The 20727-nt window shown below is 42.0% G+C and overlaps 1 protein-coding gene across 4 annotated transcripts in view; it reads left to right on the top strand.

Annotated features, from left to right (window-relative positions):
• The first annotated feature begins 810 nt into the window (after positions 1–810).
• Positions 811–20727, top strand: part of FOXN3 (forkhead box N3) — a 393350-nt gene continuing 373433 nt past the window's right edge. The window contains exon 1 of one of the 4 annotated variants that reach the window (XM_049113398.1): positions 811–929. The gene's annotated coding sequence lies outside the window, so the exon portion shown is untranslated. Of the gene's footprint in view, positions 930–17500; positions 17728–20727 lie in introns of those variants that run through there. The other 3 variants (XM_049113407.1, XM_049113406.1, XM_049113408.1) reach the window with 3 other exon arrangements.

Below are 20727 nucleotides of genomic sequence, written 5' to 3'. Positions count from 1 at the left end.
CAAATGCCTCTGCGTTTGGCCATATGGGCCTTTGTTATTTAAAATAGCATAGGACAAAGTAAGAGGAAGCAAAACGCAAAGAGGACCTGTTAGAAAACAAAACACTGGAAGCCTGTGTGTAAAAAAAAAAAAAAAAAAAAAAAAAAAAATGTTATGAACACACCAATTTAAAAAAAGAAATTAATGAATTTATTTTTTATTGGTGTTCAATTTGCCAACATCTAGAGTAACACCCAGTGCTCATCCGGTCAAGTGCCCACCTCAGTGCCCAACACACCAATTTTGAATCTTTCTTTTCTTTTTCTTTTTTTTTGCCTTATATTTTTGAGATCTGTCTTTATGGATCCCCCCTCCCCCGCCCCGCCGTGTGTCTTCCCGTCTGCTAAGGTGCCGAATTACAAGTGCCACAGCGGGCAGGCAGACCGCTAGAGAAACCAGTTCCTGCCCCGGTGCCCGGTGCCGTAGAGACGCGGAGGGGCTGCAGATCCGCACACCGGCCTCGGGCGAGTTCACTTGTAGCCGCGTCTGCGGCCAGGGCTTGACCCCGGGCGCCCGCCCCCCCGCCCGTCCGCGCGCGCGGGGCCCGGTTTTGAGAGGGGCCGACGGGTCTGGCCCGGGCGGCCGGGGCCGGGGGTGCGGGGAGGTCCCGGGGCGCGCGAGCCCCCGCCCGGAGGTCCGGGCTGCAGAGCGGGCGGCGGGGCGGGCGCGCGGCGCGCACTAGGACCCAGCGGGGCTCCGGGCCCGGGTGGGAGCCGCGCCGCCGACCCCGGGCGGGCGCCGGGGCTGGAGCCGGGGTTCCGGCCGCGATCGGCTGCAGCTCGGCCGGGAGACGGCGCGACCCGGCGGCGGGGCCCCCGGCCAGTGCAGCGCCGCCGCAGCCCCCCGATGCGGCCGCGAGGAGCAGCGGGGGGGGGCCCCGGCGATCGAAGGTAACGAAAATGGGGCTCATTTCCTGCCTCCCGAGCTTGTGCTCGGCTCCAGCATTGTCACGAGAAGCCCTCGCCGTTCTGGCGGCTGCATTTTGGGGGGCATCGTTCCATTTCTGTTTGTTTGTTGTTTTTAAAGGTGTCGCCCCCTCCACCCCCCCACCCCCTCCACCCCTGCACTCTCCCGTTTCCACCTGGGTTCGGGAGTGATTTATAGAGCATGCAGCCCAGATGGGGGGGAAGATGCGGGGACATCGCAAGTTGACTATTTTTCATTAGTTTTGGCTCAAAAGTAAGTTCATTAAAAAAAAAAAAAAAAGAAAAGAAAAAGTTTCGCAGGAATTGGTGAATCGTCTTTCAAAAATTCTTTCGGAAGACCCGACGGATGGTTAATTTAAAAAAATGTGTTTTGTGTGTGTGTGTGTGTGTGTGTATGTGTGTTTTTTTTTTTTTTTTTTTTTTTTCCTCCCCCAAGTAATTGATGCGATTCTGGTAATGACTTCCCAGGGCTTGACTTTTGTGGGGGGTCCCCGGGCGTTACTTTTATTTTCAAGGCACTAGCGTGTTGCATGGGGAGTTGGGCTCGGGGAGAGTTTACAGCATTTTGCTGTCGCCACTGTTTTTTTTTTTTTTTTTTTTTCCTATCAGTTACCAACCGTGTCCGATCCGGGGTGTGTGTGTTGGGGGGGGGGGTGGAGACCCCTTTGCAAACCCTGTCGCTGGTTATCCTGATGTGACATGTACAGAGGAGAGTTTCCTTTGAGGGCAGAAGCGAGGATCTCTGTCCTTTTTTGGAGCCGCGTTGTTTTGAGGAGCAAACCCTGATCCCTGATGACTGGCTGGGAGGCTAAAGACAGACTATTTCTCATGCTTTGTTTATACTCCGGGGCTGACATTTGGGGAAGGGAAAGGCGGTCCTCCCCGGCAGCTCAGCTCTTAATTGTGGGGTCATTAATTCACTCCATTGATTAGTTTCCACTGGCTGGGCTCGGGGAGCCCCCGTGTCACAGGGCGGGCTTAAGGAGGGGACCCGTCTGCAGGCGGTCGGGACACAGGCTTGCAGATGCGAGCTGTGCCTGCTGCGGCCCCGGCTGCTGGGGCTCCCGCGCGGAGCTGTCGGGGGGCCGCTTGCTGCGCGCCCCGGGCTCGCGGAGGGAAGAGGGGACCCTGTTCCCTGGCTCCCGGGGAGGCATCCTGTTCTGTTCCTTTTGTTCGCTGTTTTTCATTGATCGCCAGCTCTGCCTTGAGAGGGGAGAGCAGCCCAGAGTGCAGAGCGGAAGGCGGCCCAGATGACTACAAACCACTTCAACTCTCACCCTGATTGGTCAGCGAGATGGAGACTTAGGAAAACAGCCACCCCGGACCTCCTTTTTTTTTTTTTTTTTTTTTTTTTTTTAAGTCTCGCTGTAATTTCAGGTTAGCTTTTCCCAAGCGCGCGGATTCCTGCAAGATGGCTTTTTAAAATTTCGGGTGCCGTTTGCTCGAGACAGCCTTTAAGTCTCTCCCCCCCCCCCCCCCCCCCGTTGTTGTCTCTATCCGGATAAAGTAGGCCATTTTGGTGACAAATTTCTTTGCAGACGTCAGCTACTAGCTTGCATTTATAGACCTATCACTTTACGATACATGCTGCATGCTTCTTTCTCCTCCGGAGCCGTACGATGCAAAGTTGTTCAACTTAGAATAATTTCTCCTTGGCGTGTGTGTGTGTGTTTTTTTTTCTTCTCTATTTTTTTTTTTTTTTTTTTTGACCTGGATATTTAAGCGTCGCCATTGGCAGATGGATGTTTAGCTGGATCTTTACTTGGGTCGTTTAAGTGTCCTATGCATGGACACGGATCACGCACTAAATTTAAGTCTGCCACGGTTGAAGAAAAAGGCAAGGAAGAGCAAACAAAATGAGCTTGCACACTGTTATAGGAAATTGTGGCATCTGGCTTGAGGAGGATGCGTTCCACGTCCAAGAAAAGGGGCATTCTTTGCCTTATAAGAATAGGAATTAGTAAATATTGTGGCATTGTGTATCTATAAAACCAAAAAAAAAAATGCCTAAGACCCGTGGACATCTTCATCTGAGCCTTAAAGCAGCTCAATTACAGAAGCACTGTCTCAGAAGTTGTTAAATGTATAAACACTTTTCTGATTGGCTTAAAAATTTAGACACAGGAAGTGGATGGTATCTAATAACCGATGAGTGGAGACTTGGTTGTCATGGAAACCGGGAATAGTAACCCCCACACCCCCATACACTACCATAACCACCCCCTTAAGAAAAACAGCAACAACAACAACAACAACAACAACAAAACCCTGCATGTCATCACAGATGCCTGGAGAACATGTTGGCTTCTGTAAGCTTTCCCACAGCATCTGCTGAAACCCGAGACCATGCCTGTCAGATCAAGGTCATTTTACAACAACAACCAAAAATGCAGCCTCCTGGATTTCGTAACTATTTTCTTAAAAATAAGCGAGGAAGAGAACCTCTTAAGGCGAGGATGAGCCCACGTGCTTACTTAGCAGTTTGCTACCACTGAGCTGTGCAAGGAAAGGCAAAGAAGCAGGTATTGGAGCGCTTAATTGTGGAATCAAACTGATCTGTAGGTCTGCGGTGAGAAGGAAGCTCTTTTTAGAGCCCTAAAGACTAGAGCGTTACCTGTGGCTGAGAAGTCACTTGGGGAAGGTATAAATGACGAGTTTCTGTTTGCAAGAGGGGTCCAAAGTTGAACTGTGGCAATTGAAGTCAAAGAACTGGCATTTTGGAATCCTGCACCAAGGTTTCAGGAGCAGGCATAAAGAAAGGCTGTGTCTGGTGCTTTGGGAAGTACCGGGGAGGGTGTTCTCAGTGGCTGAGCAGGAAGGAGAGAACTCCTAACTAGGGCTACACTGTGCTCAGAACTGCAGTTAGTATTTGATGAATTTAGAACAGTTCCCTCTTCTCTTGCAGATGAGAAGGCTAATCCGGAATCAAAGTTGCTAATAGTTTTCAGCATCTCAGGGAGTGAGTGGTTTCAGTGAGGTGGGTGAGGAAGGGAGAAAAGTTTGGAGACCTTCCCCCTTTTCACTTTGCTGAGTGAGGAAATAACCAAGGAGGCCCTCTCCTCGAGGTTGACTTGGGCGGTCAGCGTGGAATAATAATATAATATAATGTCAACGCATTTCTGACGTTTCTCTAATCTTGTCAGTGGTGGCCTTTAAATTCTAAATTCTTGATATTCCTTTAGTGATGGCTTCCTGCCAATCATGATTGATTGCATTGTCCTGCTTTATCTTAATTGAAAATGGTCAGTTTTAAATCTTTCTTAACACTTGGATCTTTTTAAAAAGCAGCACATTTTCCTTGTTTTTATCAGCTAATTGCATGGGGCGGGGAGAGAGAAAGTGGAAAGAATCCTGACCGTATTTTAATGTTTATATAACATCCTGCCCCTATGCCAGAGGAAATACAGTGATAGAACAATCACCTGTTGGGTTGATGCAGCGTATATATTTCATGATCCCATGTTGTCAGATATTTAACTGACTGGGATTTGGTGAAAAAGGTTGCATTTCATGGCACAAGGCTTCTCTTTTAGCAAAGGATTTCCTGCAGGGAGCTTTCTTATCTATAAGTATGGTCATTGGCAGGAAGCAAGTCGGTTGCTTGTTTTTACAAACTGAAGGAAATGAATGGGATTTGTTGGTTTCTAGAATCTGCCTTCCTTCTCCATTGTCTGTCAAATAGTTTGCTCAGAATTTCTAAAGAGACTCCACATCTTTGGCATTTCTGTTTATTTGTTTTTGACTTTGGGGTTAGAAAAATTGGGCTTTAGACTGCTATGTACAACTTAAATTTTACCAATACAAATGAATAAGACGTTCAGTCGTGTTCAAATTCATTTTCAGTGGTCAGATGTACACATAACTCACCTGAAGCTGGCATTTTTTGATAGCTATGCCAAATTTCTAATGATTAATCCAGAATACCAACCAAATGCCAGTTTCATGGAGAGATAAAGAGAGAGGAGCATCTTCACTCTTTTCTTTGCATCCAAGAAGAAAATTCGTAAAGACTGAATGTCAGGTATATATATATGCCTCCTTTGCTGATGGCAGAAGGTTGGTGGGGGGGGGGGGGGAGCCCGAAGTGGGGGGTGAGTGTGGGAGTGTCAGTCGTACAATCCTGATGAGAAAAACAAATCTTAACCTTGAAGAGATTTCTGGTGCAAAAACTCTGGTTTACTTTTAGGATATTGTAAATAAATGGATTTGATTGTTTTACTTTATGTATGTTTCAAATTCTGGAAGAGAAAACAAGGGTGAGCTTCCTCAAAGGAAAATAAATACATAAACCTGCATTCCAAGGAAACAGCCCCGGGGGGAGGGGGAGGCAATGGGTGAAGAGCGTCTGGAGAGAATGATTTGTTGCAATGGTTTTCACACATTTTTGAAGACATCATTTTTGTTTTATATTTAGCACCAAAAGCGGAATCTTATGCAAGACCCTAGTACATGAGCGGAATAGGAACAGAGCTGCTTTGGGGGAAACCAGGAACCAGGAGCCCAGAGCCTGACGTCTTCCCCTGGGCTGTGCCCGGGGCCTCGCCCTAGAACCCTAGTACCTCCGGTGAAACAGTTTGAAAATCACTGCTTTTAAAGTGTCCAAAATATTCTCTAAAAGAACGCCCAAGGGAACGGCTTGCAGAGCCCTGGAACCTCTTTCGCTGAAGAGAGAACTTCTACCCTGACAGTTTAAGAGGCGCTTGTGCTCAGAGTGAGTAGGAAAAAGGCCTGTATACCGTGTCCTCTAATAAGCCAGCACGTCTATAGCGAGTGATTGGACTGGCTGTCGGTATGAAAGAGCCCCGGACCAGTCTGTAGGAAGGGAAGGGAGAGGGTGTTTTGGGGGTTACTTCCAAACCAGGGCCCCCCTTCCTTTATGAGTCATGGGAACGTCTCACAGAGCCATTTGAAAGTACTTGGTTGCGATTCTTCCAGAATACGTGGATTTACTCTGTTGCCACCTCGGGATCTGTTATATCACTGTTACTCTAGTTGTCAGCGAAAATTATTTCATATTAAGTGTCGTTGATGAAATGAAAGTTTGCCAAGCTATATAATCTGCTTGGCAGACTCAGTAGTGTTTTGAGTGTTGAGTAAAATGATAACACACAGATGATGTTTGAATATCATCAAATATAGTCGCATTATCTCCTCTCTTGTGCGAGTTACTGAAACGGCAGTGTCAGGGTTGGGCTCTCTTAAACATCCCGGAGCTACGAGTACTAAGATTTCTAGGTGTGGTGGATGGAGAGGTCCTCTTCTGCTCCACTCTGGATTTTCAGGACCCCTCGGTTCACGTTAGCGCTGTTAGAGAAGCGAGGAGGAATCAGTGGACACTTCTGGCAAACTGTGGTGCCTCCTGCTTCTTGTGACCACTGCCATCCTCCGTGCATCACTCGTTCCCTGAAGGATGCTCAGGGAGGGAGTTTGTAGAAGTAGGAAGGACAGGAGCGCCTGGGTGGCTCCGTGGTTGCGCATCTGCCTTGGGCTCAGGCCCTGATCCCAGGGTTCTGGGATCGAGTCCCGTACTGGGCTCCCCGCAGGGAGCCTGCTTCTCCCTCTGCCTCTGTCTCTGCCTCCCTCTGTGTGTCTCTCGCGAATAAATAAATGAAATCTTTTTAAAAAGAAGTAGGGAGGACAGACCCCTCTCTGCATTCTCCTTTTCCTCCGCTCTGCTTATAAGTTCCTGTTACCTGCCTGGGGTTGGAAATGGCAATTAGAATAATCGGTGTTCTGGGAAGTCGCAGGTCTTCCAACAGTTTGTGCTGGAACTTTTCCTTTTTCTTTCTTTTCTTTGTAAAGTAGGCTCCACATTCACCGCTGGAACTTTTCCGTTTTCTTTCTTCCTTTTCTTTGTAAAGTAGGCTCCACATTCACCGTGGGGCTTGGACTCACACCCCTGAGATCAAGTGTCCTGGGCTCTACCCACTAAGCCAGCCAGGCGCCCCCAGGGGAACTTTTTCTTTCTTTTTTTTTTTTTTTTAAGAAAATATTTCCTCTACAAAGATGAAACTAGGAAGAGCACAAAATAGTTGGAGGTGGTAGTGGATGGAGAGAAAATGATTGTGGTTGACTTTTATTTGTTGAGTTGTGTGGAAGAAAGCTTTTCATGTGTAGGCTGTTTAAAGCTATCTTATTCCTCCTCCCACTGCATTTCAAAGAAGAGTGAGTGTGTACCCGCAGAAACCAATGGAACTGTCCCAAGGCAACCAATGGAACTGTCCCAAGGCGTATTCATGAAAATAGACCAGTGATTCCTCTTGAGTGAGCATTTAAACTCCGAGGTTCTTGGGGACTTGTGTTTCCCAACTCAAGGATATGATCCAGTAACTGGGACCTGGCAGGAACTGCTGATACAGGACTCCAGACATTATGCAGAGTGTGCGCTGGGTACCTTTGTGGATGTCACTTCCTTAAAATTCGGATAACAGCAAGTCCTCCTTAAAGAGAGGATTTTAGTTTAAAAAAAAAAAAAGAAAAAGAAAAAAAAGAGGATTTTTTTAATTTTTTTTTTTTTTTAAAGATTTTATTTATTTATTCATTCATGATAGACATAGAGAGAGAGAGGAGGCAGAGACCCAGGCAGAGGGAGAAGCAGGCTCCATGCCAGGAGACTGATGTGGGACTCGATCCCGGGACTCCAGGATCACACCCTGGGTCAAAGGCAGGTGCTGAACCGCTGAGCCACCCAGGGATGCCCAATAGAGGATTTTAGTATGTTATAACAGATAGATTTTAGATGATCTCAGGTATCTCTTCACACCTGGCAGTTTCTGATTCCGCAAACTGGACATTTTTGCAGCCTTTAAAACAATTACTGTTTAATGACTAATACAAATCTCTGAGTTAAAGTAGTCACGTTGTTTCGTGGGACTAGATTGAGCATTTATGATGGTCTCTTGAAAAAGAAAGAAGTTGCCCTGGGTAAGTTTGGCAATATTGGGTAACAGAAAAAATTGTGTGACACTGGTAAGAGGCTTTTCTTTACAAGCGCCTCACTGGGGTGCCTGGGTGGCCCAGGTCTTGATCTCAGTATCCTGGGGTTGAGTCCTGCCTTGGGTACTGCGGTCAGCGGGAAGTCTCCCTCTGCCCCTCCTCCTGCTCATGTGCGCTCTCTCTCAAATAAATAAATAAATAAATAAATAAATAAATAAATAACATCTTTTTTAAAAAAAGTTACCACCCCTATATGACTTTAATTGATTCTTAGAATAATCTAGTTTTCATATACCACTACTGTTGTTACTACTCAGTAATGATAAATATGCATTAATGTCCCGTTTTACAAATGAAGAAACTGAGGCCCTGTGTTCCTAGGGCCACATACTCATTGGTAGCCAAGCAGTTCTCGTAACTCCCAAATTCCAGGCATTTTTTTTTTCCCTACCTCACTGGGGCTACCTCACAACTGTTCAACCGTTTCTGTTCCAGGGTTGATGACTTCCCCTTCCATGCTTGAAATGGAACCTCCTCCTGGGAAAAATCAGAGGGCAGGGTAGGGAATATTTGATGTGATTTTGGCAAGAACTAGGGTTTAGCTTCGTGACATTCTGTGTCCCCACGTCTGGCTGTTAGGGATGCAAGGGGCTTTGTAGTTCCCTTGACAGAGGCTTCCGTAATTCCTCTTCATCTTCTGAATTTTCTTTCATCTACCTCTGAGCACATTCACCTCCTTGGTAAACCAAAGGCTCTTACCACAGGGATGTGACTTTCCTGAATTACCCAAGTATTACACCTGGCCTTTCTGTTGTGGCCTCCACAGAAAGAGATTTCCTGGGACATTCACTTTTGTAATTCCTGTGAGCTGCCCAACACACTCAGAGGTGCAAATGCAGTGACATCTCCTTTGTTTTCTGAATAAAAACCAGTGGGCCTAACTTGTCAGATTAGCGGGTTGTCTGGTATCTCCTTCTTGGGGGCCCCCCTACCCCTAACTCCTAGAAACCCCATATGGCTTTGTACAGACCCAAGTGGAGCGGGGTCACTTTGACTTCCTCATCTAAGCCCAGAGCTCTGCTTCTTGCAAGCTGGCAGAGCAGACTTCAGCCAGAGAAAGTTCCTGGGGGACTTGTTTATGCCATTGGCCGCAGTCAGAGGTTGGGCTGGCGCACGCTGGGATGTCAGCCCTGAACGGGAGGTGGCCAGGGCATCACCACCTCCTATGACTGCTCTTATTCTTTCACTCTTTCCACCAGAAAGGTTGACATTTTAGAAGAATGATAATTTTATTTATTTATTTATTTATTTATTTATTTATTTATTTATTTATTTATTTATTTATTTATTTTAAAGATTTTATTTATTTATTCATGAGAGACACAGAGGCAGAGGCAGAGCCAGAGCCAGAGGGAGAAGCAGGCTCCCTGCGGGGAGCCTGATGTGGGACTCCCTCCCGGGACCCCAGGATCACGCCCTGAGCCGAAGGCAGATGTGCAACTACGGAGCCACCCGGGCATCCCAGAATGATCTATCTATCTATCTATCTATCTATCTATCTATCTATCTATCTATTTAAAGATTTTATTTATTTATTCATGAGAAACACAGGGAGAGAGAGAGAGGCAGAGACACAGGCAGAGGGAGAAGCAGGCTCCATGCAGGGAGCCCGACGTGGGACTCGATCCCGGGACTCCAGGATCAGTCCTGGAGCCACCCAGGGATCCCCTGATCTTTTTTAAATAATCCTCTGAACTTCAAAATGAACGAAGGCCCTGGGAAAATGTTTTTTTTCAGTCCAAACAAATGAGAGCAAGAGATGTAGCGCAAGTTCCAAGCATCCAGGCAGAAATTGTGAATGAGGGCATTCATTTGGTTGTGGTTTTTCTCTGTTGCCACCGTTTATCCCGTTTCCCAGGTTGGAAAACTTGTCCACCTACTTGTTCTAGATCCATGTATCTAACTTACCACCGGGGCTGCTTGCTGCTTTCTTGGAAATCCACCTTCTATTCATCTCCTCCTCTTGAGTTCTGGTGCCTCATGCCGGGGATACTGCAGGTCACCTTGAAGGGGCTCTGTCCCTCCTGGTCCCTTGCCTTCCTAGGGACTCTTGCAGACCAGTCGCCCCCAGAACCCTCTGGAAGTGCCTTTACCCCTTAGAGCTGTGCGTGACCTTGACCTAAGACCCAGTGATATGGAAATAAGACTGAGTAACGTGGAAATCCTGAACGGGTCATTGTGAAATCCTAGAGTCCCGGAGAAGCACTTGGCATGGAGCCTGGCACGTAGTCACAAATTATTGTAGCGATTTGTATTGTTGTGTTGTTACCGTTGTTAGGGCCCTCGGCTCCTGAGAGCCATGGCGGGTGCTGGCTCTCTGTTGCCCACCTTACCAAGTCTTCCTTTGTCTTTCAAGACCTTCTGTGGTCTGGCCCTCCCTGTTAGGGCTCAGGGAATGCTTCTGGAACTGATCCCTGAATTTGCTCTCTCCTTCCAGCTCCCCTGACCTTGTTTATATTGTCCCTGGTTCCTATGATCCTCTGACCACAACCTTCTTCCTCCATTCACATGTTGGAAAGACACCAGTTTTACCCATCCTGCAACTCCAGTATATAGAGAAAATGCAATTTATTCGTTTTTTTCTACAGTAAACCTTCTTCCCCGGCACATACCCATTTATTATATCAGGAAAAAGAATAACTTTTTTTTTTTTTAGATTTTCTTAATTTATTTGATGGGGGGTGAGGAGAGCACAAGCAGGGGGAGCAGAAGGCAGTGAGAGAGGGAAAAGCAGACTCCCTGCTGAGCAAGGACCCTGATTGTGGGGGCTCAATCTCAGGACCCCGGGATCATGACCTGAGCCCAAAGCAGACACTTAACTGACTGAGTCACCCAAGCACCCCAAGAATAATAACTTCTGATCCTCTTTTAAAACTCAGTGTGGTCAGATAATCCACTTGGTCTCTTATAGTATTTCTAGTCTTCCTAGGAGAATAATGCCCATTTGCTCATGTTGCCCCCACTCCTTTGTCTGATGGTGTGTGTGTGGGAAGTAGTGTTGAGCACATTCCTTCCTTGTATTTCTGATTGAGGTGAGCAGATTCAGGCTCCTTAGGTGGGGTGACCACTGTTCCTGGGGGCTAAGTCTCTCGCCCACTGGTGCTTCTTGTTTTATACGAGCAGCTGAAGCCTGTGACTCTTATTACATGTAGTCTAATCCAGTGATTTTCAATGACCCACAATAAGATATAGACCCATGCTCTCTAAAATAAATAAATCTGGGGATCCCTGGGTGGCTCAGCGGTTTAGCCCCTGCCTTCAGCCCAGGGCATGATCCTGGAATCCCGGGATTGAGTCCCATATCGAGTTCCCTGCATGGAGCCTGCTTCTCTCTCTACCTGTGTCTCTCATGAATAAATAAATAAAATCTTAAAAAAAACAAAACTATTTATTTATTTATTTATTTATTTAATTTATTATTTTTTAAAAAACTGTGCGTGACCTTGACCTAAGATCCAATGACATGGAAATAAGACTCAGCTCAGCCTCCTCCTCCTCCCACCCAGCCCCTGACCTCACCACTCTCTCTGCTTGGGCCTGCTGTCGCACTGGGCTGATGAAGCTGTGCCCCACACTGGTGTGGGTCATCTCTTCTCAGGGCTCCAAGGGGTATAGGGAGATGGGCACAAGGACGTCTCTTAATGGTACTTTCTGCAGTCAGGAGGCAGTCACCCAGGAGGGGTCAGGCCAAGCAGGAGCCACTCTATCCACTGTCCTCTTTTTCTTCTCTCCTATTTCTTTCCCATAATTATCTGGACCCAGAAAGGGGTGGACGTCCCCTTAGCTCCCCTCCTCCTTGCACCCTGAAGGCAGATCAGGGACTGCTCTGTCCCTGATGGGTGAGATTAGTGTCTTCTGCCATCTTGGTAGATTCTTTTGTGTTGGGTCCTCTAGATTCCTGGTAAATGGTGGAAAATCCTGTCCTGGGACAAAGCCTGACTTTCAAGGCTGTGGAATTTCTGCCTGTGATAGCGTCTCCTAGTTTCCTATCTGTCTATTCTGTGCAAATTTTAGCGGGGATCAGCTAACGATCACAATTCTAAGACTCCGTTGCAGCTAAGAATGGCAAAATTCTAGCTTCTGGGATTCGAGTAGATGTGTGGGGTGTCCGTGTGGTTTGTGTCCTTGTTTTTCTTTATAGCTTTATCACATACTTTTTTTTTTTTAGCCCAAAACTACAATATTGTTCAGTTTTGCATGCTTTGGTACAAATGAAAACATTATAGATACGTGTATGTGTGTGTGTGTGTGTGTGTGTGTGTGTGTGTGTGTGTTTGTACTGTCTCATGGTTTAAAATGTTTCTTATTAGAAACAAAATGAAAAACCTCTGTATTATGGAAACTTCAAAAAGTGCCTGTGACAATTTATAATCCTCACAGTAGTGAATAGGTTTTTTTTGTTGTTGTTTCATGTTCTCAAGACATTTAATATTGTCAGACTGTAGAAGTTCTGCTAGTATAATAAGTGTGAAATAATCTCATTGTTATTTAAATGGTTTTGGTTATTAATAAGTTTTGAATATCTTTTCATAAGTTTATTGGTTATGTATGTTTCTTCGTTTGTAAAGTTCCTATTTGCCTTTCATCTTGTAGTCAGAAACTTTTAGTTTCTTAGATCTTCTCTGTAGTATCTCTTTCTGTTTATTTTCCACTTGTATCTTTATTCTTTTTACTTTTTTGTGTTTATTATATTTTTGAATTTCCTAAAGTGACAGCTTTTGAAGTTTTCTTTTCTATTTTTTCTTTTAAATATTTTATTTTAAAGTAATCTCTATACCCAACATGGGGCTTGAACTCAGGACCCTGAGATCAAGAGATGCAGCCTCTTCTGACTGAGCCAGTCAGGTGCCCCAGAAGTTTTCTTTTCTAATGCAAAAATACAAGCTGTAAATGACCTATATTAGTGCTGTCTCAGGAATTGTTATATGTAAAATTTTCACTGTTGTTCAGTTCTAATTAACTCCTAAATTTATTATGACTTTTTATCTATGAATTATTTAAAAGTGTTTTGTATCTTTCAAGTTATTTTTTTCATTATTGATTTCTAACCATTGTATTTTTGTCATAGAAAACAGTCTTATGATGTCAATTATGGAACATTAAGTCAAGCTTGTTAACCTAATTTTTAAATCTTTACTATTTTTATCAATACTTTGCTGATGTATTTTTAATTGAGAGAGAGAGAAGTGAACTAAAATTTCTCATTGAGAGTAGATTATCACTTTTCTTCATATATTTTGAAGTTGCATTATTTGGTGTATATATTTAGAATTCTTCTGTCATCTTGGAGAATTGAATCTTTTATTATTATGAAGGAATGCACTTTAATGTTCATACTGCTTTTTGTCTTCAAGTGTATTTTGTCTGATGTTCATGCAATAATACAAGACAATCGTGGGAAATAATCAGCTTCCTCTTTATTAATTCTTGCTGCTTGTTTTTCCATCCTTTGTTTTTTTAAACTCTTTGTATCCTAGTATTTTGGATATATCTTTTATACATGACATAAAGGTATATAATGTTTTTAGGCAGCCTGTAAATACTGAAATATGTAATGTTTATATTTTGTAATTATGCATGTTTCAATTTACTCCTTCATGTTATTTTATCCTTTCCATTTGTTTTGCCTCTTCCACGTTTCTTTTTCTTTCATTTCTTGCCTTCTTTTGAATTGATGAGGTTTCCTTTCTTATTTTATTTTTTTCTATTGTGGTTTTGAAGTTTTACACTTTTACTATTCTTTTAGTGGTTTTCTGGAAGTTTGGGCAGGTATACTTATCAAAGTCTAAACCTAATTCATATCTTTCCTTTCCTCCCAAACAATGAAAGAATGTTAGGCTACTTAACTCTAGTCTCTGCCCCCCACTTCCCAACTTAGGTCCCATTTTTGATCAGTGTTTTAGTTGTATCTTATTTTTTTTTAAACTTCACACATTAGACATTACTATTTTATTCAGCTTTACCTACATATTTACTACTTTTTTTGCTTATAATTCCTTCCTCTGCCCCCAGTGACTTACTCCTGAGGGTCACTTCTCTTCTTAGATTTCACTTAGAGAGGATAGGTTGAGGGAAAACTATTTCAGTTACTGTTTGTTGGGAAGTTCTATTTTTTTCCTGTTTTCTAAAAATATAGTTTTGCTAGGTATAAAATCTTTTTGCTAGATATACAATTTAGTTATTTTTCTGTCAACATGTTAACAATTTTCTGTTGTTTTCTGATTTCCTCTTCTGAGAAGTCAATACTAAATCTAATTGTTGCTTGTCATTGAAGGGTATTCTTTTTTCAGTAGTACTTTATGGCTGTTCTTAAGATATTTTATTGTCTTTGGTGTTCTGTGGTTTTATTGTAAAATATCTAGATGTGAATTTCTCTTCTATGTATTTATTTTGCATGGGATTTTTCTGGGTTTTGTGTATTTGTAGATTGAATTTTTTCATCAGTTCTTGAAGATTCTCAGGTTATTGTCCCTGCTCTCTACTCCTCTTTTCTACTTCTAGATTTCAGAATAAGTATATGTTAGACTTTTGTTCCTTGTCTTCTCTATGTTTTAACCTCTTTTTCATGTTTTCTGTCTCTGTCTTTAGTATCTCTATGTGTTAGGGTCTAGATATTTTCAGTGTTTGTCATTTTCCACTATCCAATCTGTCTGATCTTGCCGGCAGCTTATATTACTTATTTCCTTCTATTATTTAAACATTTATTTTATATTGTGTGTCTGATGATTTGAAAGTTTGAAGTCTTTGTGTGTTCATTTCTACTATCTCTTGTTTCTGCTAGTTGTTCATGATGCTTTGTTTCCTTATGCATGTGTGTATGGGGGTTTTGTCTTATTTTACTGTGACTTAATTTCTTTTTTTGTGTGTGACTTAATTTCTTTCTTTTCTTTTCTTTCTTTCTTTCTTTTTCTTCTTTCTTTCTTTCTTTCTTTCTTTCTTTCTTTCTTTCTTTCTTTCTTTCGACTTTGTCAATGGGAATTCTTTGAGGTTTGCACTGAGGTGAATTCTCTAGATTTTGCATTTGTTTCTGCCAGGTGCATGGCATCATAAACAATCTGCAAAGCGAGGGCTTAAAACTTTCAACTTGAGGTTTGGGGAATAATCACATAATCAATTCATATTCAGAAATCCTGTGAGGGCTCTCTTGTGATTACAGATTTTCAGTAAAGACTTTTCTCTCCTCTACTCAATACTAATTTTGGAGACAGGCAATCCTGGTGGCCTTTTGGAGTCCTATTATAGCAGAGTACCTCCTAGTATACTTTCTTCGTACCTTGGTGAGTCCTGGCTTTGTGCTACCAAGATTATTTGCTGTCCCCTATGCTGTGCTTTGTTATAAAAACAGAAGCTCAAGTTCTCCTGTTTGTTACATGCCTTCAAGGTGAAAGCTGATGTAATTGCTATGCTCTGGTATGCCTCATTTTCTTGTTGGCTCATACTAACATCATTTCAAACTATTTTGAAGAAGTATTTTGTTCAGCATCTTTAGTTGTTTGAAGGATTGGACAGGTATCTTTTTTGCCATAGTGCCAGAAAAGGAACTCCCATCCTTCTTTCTCTTTGTCTTCCTTCTTTAATAGTGCCCGAACATATGAATGCCTCTGGGTAACTAGAGTAGGGATCGCTGTGTGCATAAAGCAATAGAGAAAAAGCACAATCATTATTTTCAAAGTATTACTTCCTTCTACACATAATTTAAGCTCTAATTTGTATTAGTTGAGGTAATACTATCTGCTTCAATAAAACCGACAGTGCAATGAATCAAAACAATTCAACTTTATTCCTTACATATCCAAAGTGAGTGTCCTAACTGGAGAATGGCTCTCATTCAGGTGGTGATTTAGGGAACCAGGCAGTTTTCATTCTGTGGCTCTGCCATGTTCAACCAATAGCTCTCAAGGTCATTGGGCTACTTTGGATCACAGTAGCAGAAAAGGGAAAGAACATAGAAATTTAGGAGTGACAGATTTTTACTGGCCATCCTAGATGGGCACCCTCCACTTCCTTTCCCCATAACCAGCTGATACTTGGTAGGATTGTCACATCTGCCTGCGAGGAGGCTTGCTGGGAAAGGTAGTCTGGATGTGTGCCTAGGAGGAAGAAGAACAGGTGTAATAAACAGCCGGTCTGTCTGTGCCATGTATTTCTTTTCTGAAACTTTGGCCTAACCTGTTTCTCACTTCTCTGAGGGCCTTTTTCACTTAAAATCAGTGACACCAAGTTTAGGATTTAACCGTCCTGAATTATTTCATGTTCATCCAGTTTAAATCCCCAACTATATAATAACTTCCTGGAGGGTGTGAGTTTTGTGCTGAACATTTGAAAATGTGCCTTGTCACACAGTTTTGAACACACAGTATGCGCTACAGAAATTAAACCCCCAAATGAAAGGAGAGCATTCTTTTGTTTTAAGGAGATGAACGCTAATGTATTTAGGGATGCAGCATTGTGATCTGCAACTTATTTATTAATGTTATTCCTTTACATTTTTTCCTTAGACTTGAAATTTATCAAAATAAACATTTGGAGAAAAAAACTTTGAATTCCCTGAAGTTTGAAGTGGGCACTACACACAATAGTGGCATTTCCACGAGGGGGTCATTTTAATCTATCTCACTTGATTCTTCTGAAATGTCTTGCTGTCAGCCCTCTTGGTATCCTCCAGGTTGTTATGGAAATTTATCCCATTCTTCTGGAAATATTCGTTGAGGTCTATGAGGTGCTAGATACTGTGGAGCAGATGGTTCTAGGGGTGTGAGAGAAGATCCTGTCCCAGAGCCAATCAGGTGAGGGGGTACAAACAAACTGCTTTGAGTGGAGAAAGACCTTTGCAGTTGATTCTGTATTTGATACAGCAGTGGTGAGGTTCTAGTTGTTTTTTTTGTTTGTTTGTTTGTTTGTTTGTTTGTTTTTTTATAGGATGGGGAGGATCAAGGCTTGGTGCAATCTTAAGTCCTTTAGGAGGGACTTTTCACTTCTTTTTCCTTTACTTTTAGGCCTTACTTGAGACTAGCCCTTTTCCAGGCAAGTAGCAAACCAGCAAGTTGAGTGTAGCTCTTATACATTCTCTAGGGCCACAGATAATCCAGCCGAACTGGACCCTGACTTATTGGCCTCAGTATCACTCTCTGCTTGAGTTGAACTCATTTCTTTGTTGCTAGGCTCTATGTTTTCAATTCTCTATTTTTATTTTCTGTTGCTATTGGTCTTAGTAAATGAGAATGACATATGGACTTGAGTTAAACTGTTGGAATCATCGTTTGTTTTCTTTTCATTGCATAGTTTTCTTTCTGTACTGTACTGCACTGTGGATGGGAAAATACACTGACATCTTAGTACTCTAATCTATTATCCACCTGCTCGGATGCAAGCACAATGCATGTGGCAAATTACTTTATATGCCAATAAAGCCTGTGTTTTGGAAAAATGTTGGGCTGTTTATATTCAAAACATTGTTTTGAATCAAGCCATCTAAAATATGCAGATTAGGAATAGGAAGTGGTGTCCTGGATAGCATCCTCAAAATTCCAGGAAGGGTCAGGCTGCAAAATACAAGATGTGATGAGTCTATAATTAGGTGTAGACCAAGTTTTATTTGCCTGAGCACCTCCTCGGACTTAGCTCTGGCACTGGGCAGAGAATAGCTCTTGAGTCCAGAGGAGTTCACTTTAGATGATGACCCAGCAGGTAGATGTGGCTCCCTCAGTAGCCAAGACAGAGCAAGCCATTGTTTCATTCGTGGAACAGGACATAGAATTTCTGGCAGGTAAGAGGAGTACAGCATTTTTAATAAAATTGATGAAGTGCAGAGGGGTGGGTGCACAGTGCTCTTCTTGGAAATTGTGTCTATTATATTCTTAATTCTAAAGCTTCTCTCTTTAGAATTTTTTCTTGTGTTTGAGAAAGTTACCAAAACTACTCCTTTGGAGGTTCTGAGTCTTAGCCAAAGACATTAATGATATATACAGCCCAGGACCTAGCATACAGGGTAGAATTAATTTATATACATATATATGGATTTATTTATTTATCTTTAGGGAGAGAGAAAGCATAAGCATGGGAAGGACAGATGGAGGGGAGAGAGAGACAGAGACAGAGAGAGAGAGAGAGAGAGAGAGAATCCTCAAGCAGAATCCCCGTGAGCATGGAGCCCGATGCACGATATGGTCCTGTGACCCCAAGATCATGACCTGAGCCAAAATCAAGAGTGGAATGCTTAACTGACTGAGCCACCCAGGTGCCCCGTTAAATTAATTTATATTTTTAAAAGCAGAGTACTCTGTGCAGTATTATTGGGGTGACATATATCCTGACTTGTTTGTAATAGTTTTGGTGTATGCCTACTGCCTCAGTGTAATGACTCCTTTTATTTTCAAAGTCATTGTGGTTTATATGATAAATTATTGTCACCTTACATATAGTGGTAGTCAGTGTATCTAACAATAGTAGATCTGATTTGTTCAGACCAGCTCATCTGCTGAGAAAAGCTGCTTAAAATTAAAAAGAAAAAAAGTTTGGAAGCATTGGAGAGTCATCAAGGCAATGAGGAATGGTAAAGCCAAGATTCAGGAAAGGAAAGCCCTAAGAGATGAGCACAGCTTTTGGATCTTTTTCTTGAGACAGTTGTCACTTCCAAAATTAGTAGCCAAGAGACTAAAAAACTTAGCAGAGCTTTCAACAGACTCATGTGATTGGGGGCATTTTAACTGTATTCAAGTCCTGCCAAGGAGCAGAAGCCCTAGTAAACAACCTGGGGTTTCATTTGGAACCCTGAGTCAAGACAAACCAGAAATAGAAAAACTCACACAGGAACTGAAGCCAAAAATCAAATATTTTCAGATTAGTGTCCCTAGCTTAGTTGCTTGCCAGAAACAAAAGTTAAAATCCTCTCTGGAGGAAGATACATCTTACAGAGCCTCATGTTGTTACTAGAGTTTTTCATGTACTGTATCTATCACCTGGTGAAAAATAACTAGACCTATGAGAAGACAAGACATGATTTAGAAAATCAACAAATAAGACATACCTGAAAGTGTTTGTCTTTCTCTGAGTGACTTATTTCACCTACCATTATATCCTCTAGGCTCATCCATGTTGTGACAAATGGCAAGATCTCATTCTTTTTTATGGCCGAGTAATATTCCATTGTATGTTTATATCTATATATCACATCTTCCTTATCATTCACATGTGGAATTTAAGAAATGAAACAAATGAACAAACAAATGAACAAAGAGATAAAAAATCTGACTTGAATACAGAGAACAATTACTTGTGGTTGCCAGAGGGGAGGTGGGTGGGGAGATGGGTGAAATAGATAAAGTGGATCAAGAGCACACTTCTACTGATGAGTACTGAGATATGTACAGAATTGTTGAATCGGTATGTTTTATACCTGAAACTAATATAACACCATATGTTAAGTATTTAAAAAGAAAACATAAAGGATATAGGAAAGGTTTAAAGATGTATTCTAGATAACTGAAGTTCTTTAAAGTGAGAAATAAAGATAAAGAAGAAAAAAAAGGTACACCCAAAAGAGATCCAGAGAGTGGATTAATCAGAGGTGATCTCTAAAACAACTGTGATTAAATATTAAAGGTTTAAAAGGTAAGATGTAAAAATATTCCAGACAACTGAAAATTATAAATAAGAATCTGGTACTGAAAAATATATTTACTGAAGTTTAATAGATAATTGATAAATCGATGAACTTCTTGGGGTGATGGAAGTCCTCTAAGACTGGATTATAGTGATAGTGATGATTGCACAATTGAATTAATATGCTGAAACCATTGAGTATACACTTACAATGGGTACATTTTATGGTTTGTAAATTGTACTTTAGTAAGTGTTAAAACAGCTCTTGCTAAAGAATAGATGAGGTCAATGGAGTAGATGCAGTTGAAGAGAGAGTTAGTGAACTGAAATACATAGGAGAAGAAAATACCCAAAATAAAGTATGGAGAGACAAGATGATGGAAAGTAAATGCAATTTTTTGAAAGACATGTGAAATATTATAGAAAGGCCTAATATACATGTAATTGGAGTTTCAGTAGAGAGAGAATGGAGAAGAAATAATTGGAAAGAAATGGCTAAAAATTCTCCAAGACTAACAAATGACATAAAGCTGCAGAATAAGAAACCCTAAGATAGCAAGCAGGTTCAGTACAAAGAAAAGACAAGTTGAAAAGTAATCATGGCTGGAAGAGTGGTTAACTCTTATTTTCAAAGGAACAATGATAATATTGACAACTAGCTCTTCAATGAAACAATAGAGATCAGAAAGAAATGGCATGAGATCTTCAAACTGCTGAAAGACAATAATTGTTAACTGTGAATCCTAAGGGATTCCTCAAAAATGACAAAAAAACTAAAAGTACTTTTTAAAAGAATTATCATGAGCTCATCTACACTAAGGGAGGTGCCAAAAGGCATCCCTCATTTTTTTTTTTTTAAAGTAGGCTACGTGCGCTCCATGGAGCCCAACGTGGGTCTTGACCTTAGGATCCTGAGATCAAGACTTGAACGGAGATCAAGAGTCAGATGCCCAACTGACTGAGCCACCCAGGTGCCCCTAAAAGGCATCCTTTGGATAGAGGTAAAATTATTTCAGATCAAAGCTCAGAGATGTAGGAAGGAATGAAGAGTAATAGAAATAATAATCAAGTAACTAAATAAATATTTATTCTACAAAATAATAAAAATTATTCCTGTTGTAAATATATGGTGAATAAAATATAAAAGAAGAACTTAAGTCTGAAG

This window comes from Canis lupus, chromosome 8, assembly GCF_003254725.2.
Source record: "Canis lupus dingo isolate Sandy chromosome 8, ASM325472v2, whole genome shotgun sequence".
Taxonomy (NCBI): domain Eukaryota; kingdom Metazoa; phylum Chordata; class Mammalia; order Carnivora; family Canidae; genus Canis; species Canis lupus.
The sequence above is the reverse complement of the archived record's forward strand: the minus strand, read 5'-3'. Positions and strand labels throughout refer to the sequence as shown.